Below are 13,828 nucleotides of genomic sequence, written 5' to 3'. Positions count from 1 at the left end.
AAACAAAAGCAAAAAAGAATTTTGAGGACTTCATCAAAATCAAAAGCTTTGTCACAGCAAAGGAAACAGTCAACAAAAGTAGGAGGCAACCCATGGAACAGGATAATATATTCAAAAACAACAGTACAGACTAAGGGCTGATATCCAAGATCTATAAACTCAAGCTCAAACTCAATACACACAAAACAGACAATCAGGTCAACAAAAGGCAGAAGACATGAACAGACACTTCTCCAAAGAAGACATACAAATGGCTAACAGACACATGAGAAAATGTTCATCATCACTAGCCATCACAGAAATTCTAATCAAAACCACATTGAGATACCACCTTACACCAGTTAGAATGGCCAAAATTAACAAGACAGTAAACAACTTGTGTTGGAGGAGATGTGGAGAAAGGAGAACCCTCTTACACTATTGGTGGGAATGCAAGTTGGTGCAGCCACTTTGGAGAACAGTGTGGAGATTCCTTAAGAAATTAAAAATAGAGCTTCCCAATGACTATGTAATTGCACTACTGGGTATTTACCCCAAAGATACAGATGTAGTGAAAAGAAGGGCCATCTGTACCCCAATGTTCATAGCAGCAATGGCCACAGTCGCCAAACTGTGGAAAGAACCAAGATGCCCTTCAATGGACAAATGGATAAAGAAGATGTGATCCATATACACTATGGAGTATTGTGCCTCCATCAGAAAGGATGAATAAGCAACATTTGTATCAACATGGATGGGACTGGTAGAGATGATGCTAAGTGAAATAAGTCAAACAGAGAGAGTCAATTATCACAAGATTTTGCTTATTGGTGGAGCATAAGGAGTAACATGGAGGACATGGGGAGATGGAGGGAAGGGAGTTGGGGGGAACTGGAGGGGGAGATGAACCATGAGAGCCTGTGGACTCTGAGAAACAAACTGAAGATTTTGGAGGGGAGGAGGTGGGAGGATTGGTGAGCCCTGTGGTGGGTATTATGGAGGGCATGTATATCATGGAGCATGGGGTGTGGTGCATAAACAATGAATCCTGAAACATTGAAAAGAAATTTTAAAAATAAATTAAAAAAAGAGTTTAATTAACAGATTAAATAAATAATAAATAAAAATAATTAAATATAAGTAAATTATTATAATTATAAATGAATTAAATGATTAAATATAAAATAAACAATTAAAAATAATAAATTAAGTTTAGTAATTTTAGTTTAAAAATCTATAATTTATTCATTTATTTATTTTTAAATTTTTAAATAAACATATAATGTATTTTTATCCCCAGGGGTACAGGTCTGTGAATTGTCAGGTTTACAGATTTCACAGCACTCACCATAGCACATACCCTCCCTAGTGTCCATAACCCCCTCACCCTCTCCCGACCCCCCCTACCCCCAGCAATGCTCAGCCTATTTTTGAGATTGAGTCTTTTTTTTTTTATTAATTTTTTATTTTTTATAAACATATATTTTTATCCCCAGGGGTACAGGTCTGTGAATCACCAGGTTTACACACTTCACAGCACTCATCCAAGCACATACCCTCCCCAATGTCCATAATCCCACCTCCTTCTCCCAAACCCCCTCCCCCCAGCAACCCTCAGTTTGTTTTGTGAGATTAAGAGTCACTTATGGTTTGTCTCCCTCCCAATCCCATCTTGTTTCATTGATTCTTCTCCTACCCACTTAAGCCCCCATGTTGCATCACCACTTCCTCATATCAGGGAGATCACTCGGCATCAGGGAAATACAAATCAAAACCACAATGAGATATCACCTCACACCAGTCAGAGATTGAGTCTTTTATGGTTTGTCTCCCTCTTGATCCCATCTTGTTTCATTTATTCTGTTCCTATCCCCAAAACCCCCCACATTGCATCTCCACTTCCTCATATCAGGGAGATCTATGATAGTTGTCCTTATCACATTGATTTATTTCACCAAGCATAATACCCTCTAGTTCCATCCACATCATCACAAATGGCAATATTTCATTTCTTTTGATGGATGCAATATATATATATATATATATATATATATATATATATATGCCACATCTTCTTTATCCATTCATCTGTTGATGGACATCTAGGTTCTTTCCATAATTTGGCTATTGTGGACATTGCTGCTATAAAGATTCGGGTGCACGTGTCCCTTTCGAGCACCACGTTTATATCTTTAGGGTATATACCCAGTGGTGCCATCACTGGGTCATACGGTAGCTCTATTTTCTGTTTTTTAAGGAACCTCCATGCTGTTTTTCAGAGTGGTTGCACAAGCTTGCATTCCCACCAACAGTGTAGGAGGGTTCCTTTCTCCACATCCTCGCCAGCATCTGTCATTTCCTGACTTGCTAATTTTAGCCATTCTGACTGGTGTGAGGTGGTATCTCATTGTGGTTTTGATTTGTATTTCCCTGATGCCAAGTGATGTGGAGCATTTTTTCATGTGTTTGTTGGCCACCTGGATGTCTCTTTGCAGAAATGTCTGTTCATGTCCTCTGCCCTTTTTGTGATTAGATTATTTGTCCTTTGGGTGTTGAGTTTGCTGAGCCCTTTATAAATTTTGGATACTAGCCCTTTGTCTGATATGTTGTTTGCAAATATTTTCTCCCATTCTGCCAGTTGTCTTTTTGGTTTTGTTGACTGTTTCATTTTCTGTGCAAAATCTTTTGATCTTGATGATATCCCAATAGTTCATTTTTGCCCTTGCTTCCCTTGCCTTTGGCGATGTGCCTAGGAAGAAGTTGCTGTGGCTGAGGTCAAAGAGGTTGCTGCCTGTGTTCTTCTCAAGGATTTGGTGGATTCCTTTCTCACATTGAGGTCCTTCATCCATTTTGAGTCTATTTTCATGTGTGGTGTAAGGAAATAGTCCAATTTCATTTTTCTGCATGTGACTGTCCAAAACCCGAACACCATTTGTTGAAGAGGCTGTCTTTTATCCAGTGGACATTCTTTCCTGCTTTGTTGAAGATTAGTTGACCATAGAGTTGAGGGTCTATTTCTGGGATCTCTATTCTGTTCCATTGATCTATGTGTCTGTTTTGGTGTCAGTACCATACTGTCTTGATGATGACAGCTTTGTAAGAGAGCTTGAAGTCTGGAATCGTGATGCCACCAACTTTGGCTTTCTTTTTCAATATTCCTTTGGCTATTCGAGGTCTTTTCTGATTCCATATAAATTTTAGGATTATTTGTTCTATTTCTTAGAAAAAAATGGATGGGATTTTGATAGGGATTGTATTAAATGTGTAGATTGTTGAGGTAGCATAGACATTTTCACAATATTTGTTCTTCCAATCCATGAGCATGGAATATTTTTCCATTTCTTTGTGTCTTCCTCAATTTCTTTCATGAGTACTTATTGTTTTCTGAGTACAGATTCTTTGCCTCTTTGGTTCAGTTTATTTCTAGGTATCTTATGGGTTTGGGTGCAATTGTAAATGGGATTGACAAAATTTAGCAATTTTCAAAAAATTTCTTTTTTTAAAAAGGAATGTTTTCTTGAGAGTATTTTGATAATTGTTGAAGATAAATATAAGTGGTTTTAGATGAATGTAAAATATTAAATAATAGAAAAATCACATAAAATGTCATCACTTTGGACCGAAAAGAAGCAAACTGTAAAACAAAACATAGGAAAATATTATGGACCCACTTGAGTAATAAATGCAGCTATTAAATTAAGCTCTAGTATTTTCAAGGACAGGTGAATCAATTTATAAAACCTGATATGTTGGGGCACCTGGGTGGCTCGTTAGGTTAAGTGACTGCCATCAGCTCAGGTCAAGATCCTGGAGTCCGAGGACCGAGTCCCACATCGGGCTACCATCTCCATGAGGGAGCCTCTCCCTCTGACATTCTCCCCTCTCATGCTCTCTCTCTCTCTCTCAAATAAAAGTAAATAAAATCTTTTTTAAAAAGCCTGGTATGTTTCCTTTATTAGGCGTAGCTTTTATAAAGGTACATATAATACTAAATACTTAAGCATAAAGTATTTCAAGATGAAATTCAGAAAACAAGATGTTTTCTGAATGTTTTCAGTTGTGCTTAGGCTAGTAACAGTTTAGGTCATAATTTAAAGATTTATAAATCATGTCTGGCAACTCTGCATTTCTTTATTTTTCACAAAGTTATCTAAATTTAAGAACTTTTGTGATGTGTCCCAATGGGATTTTAATGATCTATTTAATGGCAATTTTGGTTTTTCTTTAGAAAAAGTAAGTTTATTTTGTAGTTACAGTGATATAAATATTTTACGTTCTAGTTCAGGATAGTTATTTTCTTTTTTCTTTTGGAATATGAGTCATTTGTGAAGAGTCGTTTTGGAATTTTAATATTGTGTTTATCTACGTAGCTGTGGATCCAGAAATTGTAGCTCGAGGTACTGTTGGCTTTTCTGGAGCAGAGTTGGAGAATCTTGTGAACCAGTCTGCATTAAAGGCAGCTCTTGATGGAAAAGAAATGGTTACCATGAAGGAACTAGAGTTTTCCAAAGATAAAATTCCAATGGGTAGGTTTTTTTTTTCTCTTTTTCATCTTCCCTGTCTTACACTGTTCATTATGTTAGAGAATAAATTCTTTTTGAGAAAAATGTTATAATAAAGAAAGTTATAGGAGCAAGAAAATATTTACTCTGAAGTAGCCACACAACTGGGCCTCTTACAGAACAAATACAGTTTATATGATTATACAGTTTGGGGGCAGGGGGTGCCCATGTGTTTACTCTTGTCTGGTATAGCTGATAAAAGAATAATTGTACTGATAAAAGAAAAATTTTTTTCTAATTTTAAGTATTTGATTTTAAATCTTGAATGAACTTCAGAACAATTTCGTTGTGACATTTCCTGTTTAAATTTATTTTCTGGAAATAGGATTAAACTGCCCTGGTTGATAGTAAGGAGTAAGAGGACAGCTCTTACAAATTTGATTGTCAGTAGGCAACTTATTTTGGTTTAAAATAATTTATTAATGATATTAAGTCATGTCACTCTAAGAATTACTTAAAGGCAAGTGGGTTTCATTCATCTAAATATACCTTCCTAATGGAATAATTTCATTCAATTAATTTTTATTCTTAGGGCATGAACGTAGAAGCATGGATATTGACAATAAAAACAAAACCGTCACAGCATATCATGAATCCGGTTATGCTATTATTGCATATTACACTAAGGACGCAATGCCTATCAACAAAGCTACAATCATGCCAAGAGGGCCAACACCTGGACATGTATCCTTTTTTCTCTCTTTTCCTTAAAATAACACTCTCTAAAAGCTGTAGGAAACTGTTGAGGAAAATAATTTAAAAGAAAATTCAACTAAGTTCTAAGTTTGCTGATAACTTTCTTCTTTAACCTTCTGAACCATTGTGAGATCAGAGATACTCATGAAACTTATCTGCTAATAAAGAATACTAATAATTCAAATATTATATATCTACATAATGAAATGTAAGTCTGGAATGACAACAAAGTATCATTCTTAAATATGTCACTGCTTTTTTCCCTCCTCAAAGAAACCAGGTTAGTGGTTCCATAGTCTTTCTAAGATTTTTCTCACTGAATACAAGTTTCATTTTCTTATCTTTCTAAACATAGACATTTTAAGCCTTTTTCGGCACCTGGGTTCAAGTCCATCCTATTGCAGCATTATTCTGTTGCAGGGTTATAGAGTTATGACATGTAAAATGAACTTTTTCTATATAAGGAATTTTTCTTCCTTTGTATAATGCCAGTTTTGTCGTTAGTCTCCTGAGACCAACTCTACTAAATGCCTTTGAACTGTCAGCATCATGACATTAAGTGCTATAGCAAGAGCCAGATGATAATTCTAATCATTAATGTAAATATTTTCAACTGTGTCTGGAGTTTTTCTTTGTTTTCAATTGTCTATGTGTCCCTCTTGCTTGAGAATGACAGATGGAATGAAACTAGAGCTCAGCTGCTTGTGCAGATGGATGTTAGTATGGGAAGAAGAGGGGCTGAGGAGCTTATATTTGGAACTGACCATATCACAACAGGTTGGCTGTAAAGAATGGCTTTAGTTCAGATTGTGCTTGCTGATATAAAAATATTTGAAAATATTGAGTCTATGTATATTTTTAAATTTTAGGTGCTTCCAGTGATTTTGATAATGCAAACAAAATTGCAAAGTGGATGGTTACCAAAATTTGGAATGAGCGAAAAGGGAATAGCTAATTCTACCCCTCCCTCATGTATCAAATGATTTGCCAAGTGTCTCCTTATGAGACAGGGTTCTTTTTTTATTCTTGAGACTTTTTTTTTTTTATTGGAGAGAGCGAGCATGAGAGGGGGGATGGTCAGAGGGAGAAGCAGACTCCCAGCTGAGCAGGGAGCCCAGTGCAGGACTTGATCCTAGGACTCTGGCACCATGACTGGAGCTGAAGTGAGTCTCTTAACCCACTGAGCTACCCCAGGCACCTTAGGAGAGAGGGTTCTTGTTATAAACTGGTAACATTTATTTTCCCCCTCTCATTCCGAGTAGACTTGTCACAGCTCATTCTAAACTAAACTTTTTTTTTTTTTTGAGTGCTAAAGTATAGTATTCACTTTCCATTCTGGCTGCTTGGACAATAGTAGTATGTCATGAGTTAAGCAAACGATAAGATATCCTGTTTCTGTTCATATGACATAAAACATCTGTTTGCTGAGCTTGCTTACTTTGCCCTTCCCACGTATTTCACTCTCCTACGTTATCACTGTGGCTTCATACAGCACTTCTAGTAACTACATTGTGGATTTCTGGATTTAGAATAGTGGCAAAGGTTTTCTAAGAAGGTACTCAGAACCATACTTGGGATTTTAAAGTTTCTCTTTTGTTCATACTTTTTAGTCTTACACTTTCAGAAGAATGATGAAATTTCTATACTGAATTTCTTCCTTGCCCTTGATGAGGTTTCCTTAAGTATAGGATAGTACTTCCTCTGTTTACATGTATTAGTGGTTTCGGGTGTTTCTGTTCAATTTCGTTCTTTTCATTTGTTTTAGCTTGGAGTTATGACCTACAGTGACACTGGGAAACTGAGTCCAGAAACTCAATCTGCTATTGAACAAGAAATTAGAATCCTTCTAAGGGTAATAATTCCTTTTTTCTGTGATTATTCATCTGTCTAGTCATTAATGTGCCTAAATAGTTAGGTGCTACCAGAAGATAATGGTTATCCCCTGTGTAGAGCTGTCACTATATATAATCAAGAGAATGAGTACACCATTGAAGCCATGATTTCAGTATGTAGTTGGGAGCCTCTGGTCATAGACTGAATCTTTATTTTCTTCTGGCCATAGGCTAGCAACTGTCAATATCAGTAATTTTAAATATTCTACTTCATCTGTAAAACCATAGTGTTGTTAGAATAGGGAGGATATTTGATTATTTGAATCTTTATTAGTTTTTCACTCTGACATATATTTTATTCCATAAGTATTAGTTGCTTTGTGCCTCGCTGTGTACATACACTGAGAATGAAGCATAAAGGTCTTTGAAAACAAAAGCCTTTTTGATTGCAGGGTCCAGTACAGAGAACGTGAGCATCGATTCAGTGAGATGAGTGAGTAGGTTCTGTGGAATCTCCTTAAGGCAGAGCAGATGCTTGGATTAGGGCAGTGAGAGGGGAAATTGAGAAAAATGAAGGCATTCAAGAGATGCTGATCTAGTGGAATCGAATGCCTTTCTGATATTTGGTCGAGAGTGCAGCTAAATTACGTAACAAAGCTGTGTTCTCGATTTCTGCCTGGTGCCATCTAGTTGTGTGCCATTGACTGAGAAACCACTGATGATGACCTAAGTTGGGGAAGTGTGTAGATTACAAGCTGAGTTTTATACATATTGAATTTGAAGTGTTTACTTTTTTTAAGGTTTTACTTGTTTATTTGAGAGAGAGCGAGAGAGCATGAGCATAAAGTGGGGTGCATGAGGGGCAGAGGGAGAAGCAGATATCCCTGTTGAGCAGGGAGCCTGATGTGGGGCACGATCCCTGGACTCTGGGATCATGACCAGAGCTGAAGGCAGACACTTAACCAGCTCAGCTCCTGAATTTGAGGTGTCTTAGTGAAAATTTCACGTGGGGAGGGATACGTGGGTCTGGTGCTTAGTGCAGAGGTTGGATATGTGCATTCCATTTGGATGTATATGAAGGCAGGTCTTGGAATGGAAAAGACTGAGCTACGTGGCAGAAAGTCTAGTGAATGAGAACTGGAATTAGGGTTGTAGATGGCCAAATAAAGGATGTTGAAGTCAGATGGTGTAAACTTCAAAGAAATCATGCTTTATAGAAGAGGATGGTAAAGTAATCGTCTGTCAGTGGTGAGGGGAGCAATGGTCTCACCTCTTTACTCTGAAAGATCTGGGATAGGAGGGAATCAGTAGCTGTCAGTCGAGGGATTCAGAGTGTCCCTAGGAGGGCCAGGTTTTGATTAACTCAAGGAGGTAAAAGCTTTAAAGTCATTAAGTTGATGAAAAGTTTATATGTTGCAAAGGTTTAGAAGGTGTTTCAGAAGAGGAATTCTCTCTCCCTTGCCTGAATCTTCATTCCTTTTTTTACTGTTTATGTTATCTTGAGTAAATTATCTCTTCTAGTATTAGAGCATTGGAAATACTCTTTCTTTGCTCTTAATCCTTTTCTGAAATGTTAAGCTTGCGAGGGCGGTAGGTACTCTTTCCACTAGATGGCACACTTACATTGTTATTAAGGAAAATGATGCTTAGCTAGTATACGTTTTAGGTTCAAATGTATATAAAACTTAAAGATATAAAAACCATAGCATAGTCTTACATGGTACAGGCGATGTTCCTAGGAAGATGTTGCTGCGGCTGAGGTCGAAGAGGTTGCTGCCTGTGTTCTCCTCAAGGATTTTGATGTATTCATTTTGCGCATTGAGGTCCTTCATCCATTTTGAGTCTATTTTCGTGTGTGGTGTAAGGAAATGGTCCAATTTCATTTTTCTGCATGTGGCTGTCCAATTTTCCCAACACCATTTATTGAAGAGGCTGTCTTTTTTCCATTGGAGATTCTTTCCTGCTTTGTCGAAGATGAGTTGATGATAGAGTTGAGGGTCTAATTCTGGGCTCTCTATTCTGTTCCATTGATCTATGTGTCTATTTTTGTGCCAGTGCCATGCTGTCCTGATGATGACAGCTTTGTAATAGAGCTTGAAGTCCAGAATTGTGATGCCACCAACTTTGGCTTTGTTTTTCAATATCCCTTTGGCTATTCGAAGTCTTTTCTGGTTCCATATAAATTTTAGAATTACTTGTTCCATTTCTTTGAAAAAGATGGATGGTACTTTGATAGGAATTGCATTAAATGTGTAGATTGCTTTAGGTAGCATAGACATTTTCACAATATTTATTCTTCCAATCCAGGAGCATGGAACATTTTTCCATTTCTTTGTGTCTTCCTCAATTTCTTTCATGAGTACTTTATAGTTTTCTGAGTATAGATTCTGTGTCTCTTTGGTTAGGTTTATTCCTAGGTATCTTATGGTTTTGGGTGCAATTGTAAATGGGATTGACTCCTTAATTTCTCTTTCTTCTGTCTTGCTGTTGGTGTAGAGAAATGCAACTGATTTCTGTGCATTGATTTTATATCCTGACACTTTACTGAATTCCTGTATAAGTTCTAGCAGGTTTGGAGTGGAGCCCTTTGGGTTTTCCACATATAGTATCATATTATCGGCGAATAATGATAATTTGACTTCTTCTTTGCCCATTTGGATGCCTTTAATTTCCTTTTGTTGTCTGATTGTTGAGGATAGGACCTCTAGTACTATGTTGAATAGCAGTGGTGATAATGGACATCCCTGCCGTGTTCCTGACCTTAGCGGAAAAGCTTTCAGTTTTTCTCCATTGAGAATGATATTTGCGGTGGGTTTTTCATAGATGGCTTTGATGATATTGAGGTATGTGCCCTCTATCCCTAAACGTTGAAGAGTTTTGATCAGGAAGGGATGCTGTACTTTGTCAAATGCTTTTTCAGCATCTATTGAGAGTATCATATGGTTCTTGTTCTTTCTTTTATTGATGTGTTGTATCACATTGACTGATTTGCCTACATCGAACCAACCTTGCAGCCCTGGAATAAATCCCACTTGGTCGTGGTGAATAATCCTTTAATGTACTGTTGAATCCTATTGGCTAGTATTTTGATGAGAATTTTCGCATCTGTGTTCATCGAGGATATTGGTCTATAGCTCTCTTTTTTGATGGGATCCTTGTCTGGTTTTGGGATCAAGGTGATGCTGGCCTCATAAAATGAGTTTGGAAGTTTTCCTTCCATTTCTATTTTTTGGAACATTTTCAGGAGAAAAGGAATTAGTTCTTTAAATGTTTGGTAGAATTCCCCTGGGGAGCCGTCTGGCCCTGGGCTTTTGTTTGTTTGGAGATTTTTAATGACTGTTTCAATCTCCTTACTGGTTATGGGTCTGTTCAGGCTTTCTATTTCTTCCTGGTTCAGTTGTGGTAGTTTATATGTTTCTAGGAATGCATCCATTTCTTCCAGATTGTCAAATTTGTTGGTGTAGAGTTGCTCATAGTATGTTCTTATAATAGTTTGTATTTCTTTGGTGTTAGTTGTGATCTCTCCTCTTTCATTCATGATTTTATTTATTTGGGTCCTTTCTCTTTTCTTTTTGATAAGTCGGGCCAGGGGTTTATCAATTTTATTAATTCTTTCAAAGAACCAGCTCCTAGTTTTGTTGATTTGTTCTATTGTTGTTTTTTTTGTTTGTTTGTTTCTATTTTATTGATTTCTGCTCTGATCTTTATGATTTCTCTTCTCCTGCTGGGCTAATGGTTTCTTTCTTGTTCTTTCTCCAGCTCCTTTAGGTGTAGGGATAGGTTGTGTACCTGAGACCTTTCTTGCTTCTTGAGAAAAGCTTGTACCGCTATATATTTTCCTCTCAGGGCTGCCTTTGTTGTGTCCCACAGATTTTGAAGTGTTGTATTTTCATTATCATTTGTTTCCATGATTTTTTTTCAATTCTTCCTTAATTTCCCGGTTGACCCATTCATTCTTTAGAAGGATGCTGTTTAGTCTCCATGTATTTGGGTTCTTTCCAAACTTCCTCTTGTGGTTAGGTTCTAGCTTTAGAGCATTGTGGTCTGAAAATATGCAGGGAATGATCCCAATCTTTTGATACCAGTTGAGTCCTGATTTAGGATGGAGGATGTGATCTATTCTGGAGAATGTTCCATGTGCACTAGAGAAGAATGTGTATTCTGTTGCTTTGGGATGAAATGTTCTGAATATATCTGTGATGTCCATCTGGTCCAGTGTGTCGTTTAATGCCTTTATTTCCTTGCTAATCTTTTGCTTGGATGATCTGTCCATTTCAGTGAGGGGAGTGTTAAAGTCCCCTACTATTATTGTATTATTGTTGATGTGTTTCTTTGATTTTGTTATTAATTGGTTTATATAGTTGGCTGCTCCCACATTGGGGGCATAGATATTTAAAATTGTTAGATCTTCTTGTTGGACAGATCCTTTGGGTATGATATAGTGTCCTTCCTCATCTCTTATTATAGTCATTGGCTTAAAATCTAATTTATCTGATATAAGGATTGCCACTCCTGCTTTCTTTTGATGTCCATTAGCATGGTAAATTCTTTTCCACCCCCTCACTTTAAATCTGGAGGTGTCTTCGGGCTTAAAATTAGTTTCTTGGAGGCAACATATAGATGGGTTTTGTTTTTTTTTATCCATTCGGATACCCTGTGTCTTTTGAATGGTGCATTTAGCCCATTAACATTCAGGGTAACTATTGAGAGATATGAATTTAGTGCCATTGTATTGCCTGTAAGGTGGCTGTTACTGTATATGGTCTTTGTTCCTTTCTGATCTACCACTTGTAGGCTCTCTCTTTGCTTAGAAGACCCCTTTCAATATTTCCTATAGAGCCGGTTTGGTGTTTGCAAATTCTTTCCGTTTTTGTTTGTCCTGGAAGCTTTTAATCTCTCCTTCTATTTTCAAAGATAGCCTAGCTGGATATAGTATTCTTGGCTGCATGTTTTTCTCATTTAGTTCTCTGAAAAAATCATGCCAGCTCTTTCTGGCCTGCCAGGTCTCTGTGGATAAGTCAGCTGCCAATCTAATATTTTTACCATTGTATGTTACAGACTTCTTTTCCTGGGCTGCTTTCAGGATTTTCTCTTTGTCACTGAGACTTGTAAATTTTACTATTAGGTGATGGGGTGTGGGCCTATTTTTATTGATTTTGAGGGGCATTCTCTGAATTTTGATGCTCATTCCCTTTACCATATTGGGGAAATTCTCCCCAATAATTCTCTCCAGTATACCTTCTGCTCACCTCTCTCTTTCTTCTTGTTCTGGAATCCCAATTGTTCTAATGTTGTTTCGTCTTATGGTGTCACTTATCTCTCGAATTCTCCCCTCGTGGTCTCATAGCTGTTTGTCCCTCTTTTGCTCAGCTTCTTTATTCTCTGTCATTTGGTCTTCTATATCACTAATTCTTTCTTCTGCCTCATTTATCCAGAGCCTCCATTTTTTATTGCACCTCATTAATAGCTTTTTTAATTTCAACTTGGTTAGATGTTAGTTCTTTTATTTCTCCAGATAGGGCTTTTATATCTCCCAAGAGGGTTTCTCTAATATCTTCCATGCCTTTTTCGAGCCTGGCTAGAACCTTGAGAATTGTCATTCTGAACTCTAGATCTGATATATTACCAATGTCTGTATTGATTAGGTCCCTAGCCTTTGGTACTGCCTCTTGTTCTGTTTTTTTGTGGTGAATTTTTCCGTCTTGTCATTTTTCCAGATAAGAGTATATGAAGGAGCAAGTCAAATACTAAAGGCTGGCAACAACCCCAGGAAAATATGCTTTAACCAAATCGGAAGAGATCCCAAATCGTGAGTCGGGAGAAAGGGGATAAAAATAGGTTCAAAAAGGAAGAAAGAAAAAAAAAAGAAAGAAAAGAATTAAAAAAAAAAAAAGAAAACGAATAAAGAAAAATATAAAAAAGAAAAAATATATATATTAGATAAACTAGTTAAAAATCGTTAAAAAAGAAAAGGGTAAAAGTTAAAAAAAAATTTACCAGAAGGTGAGGAAAAAAAATGAAAAATAAAAAAATTAAATTAACTGCAGGACTAAAAAAATCACAGGGAGAAAGCCATGAGCTCTGTGCTTTGCTTTCTCCTCCTCTGGAATTCTGCTGCTCTCCTTGGTATTGAAACCACACTCCTTGGTAGGTGAACTTGGTCTTGGCTGGATTTCTTGTTGATCTTCTGGGGGAGGGGCCTGGTGTAGTGATTCTCAAGTGTCTTTGCCCCAGGCGGAATTGCACCGCCCTTACCCGGGGCCGGGCTGAGTAATCCACTCAGGTTTGTTTTCAGGAGCTTTTGTTCCCTGAGCGCTTTCTGTAGAGTTCCGGAGGACGGGAATACAAATGGCGGCCTTCTGTTCTCCAGCCCGGAGGAGCTGAGAGCCCGGGGCCCCACTCCTCAGTGCGCACTCAGAGAACAGCGCCCAGTTACTCCCTTCTGCCTGACCTCTGGCCGCGCTCTGAGCTCACAGAGCCTGTGGCTGGTTCAAGGTAACACCGAGATGTGAGCTTACTGTCGGCTCTGTCTCTGTAGCTGGTTTTCTTGTTCCAATCCCGCAAGCTCTGCGACACTCAGACACCCCTGATCCTTCTGTGACCCTGCGGGACCTGAGGCCACGCTGACCCCGCGTGGGCTTCGCCCTGGTTTAGCCTCTGGAGCGATGTCCCTCAGTGGAACAGACTTTTAAATGTCCTGATTTTGTGCTCCGTTGCTCTGCCACTTGCCGGCAGCCAGCTCCTCCCCCCCGGGTCTAT

The sequence above is a fragment of the Mustela nivalis genome (genome assembly GCF_964662115.1).
Source record: "Mustela nivalis genome assembly, contig: HAP1_SCAFFOLD_392, whole genome shotgun sequence".
In the NCBI taxonomy this organism is placed as follows: Eukaryota; Metazoa; Chordata; class Mammalia; order Carnivora; family Mustelidae; genus Mustela; species Mustela nivalis.
The sequence above is the reverse complement of the archived record's forward strand: the minus strand, read 5'-3'. Positions refer to the sequence as shown.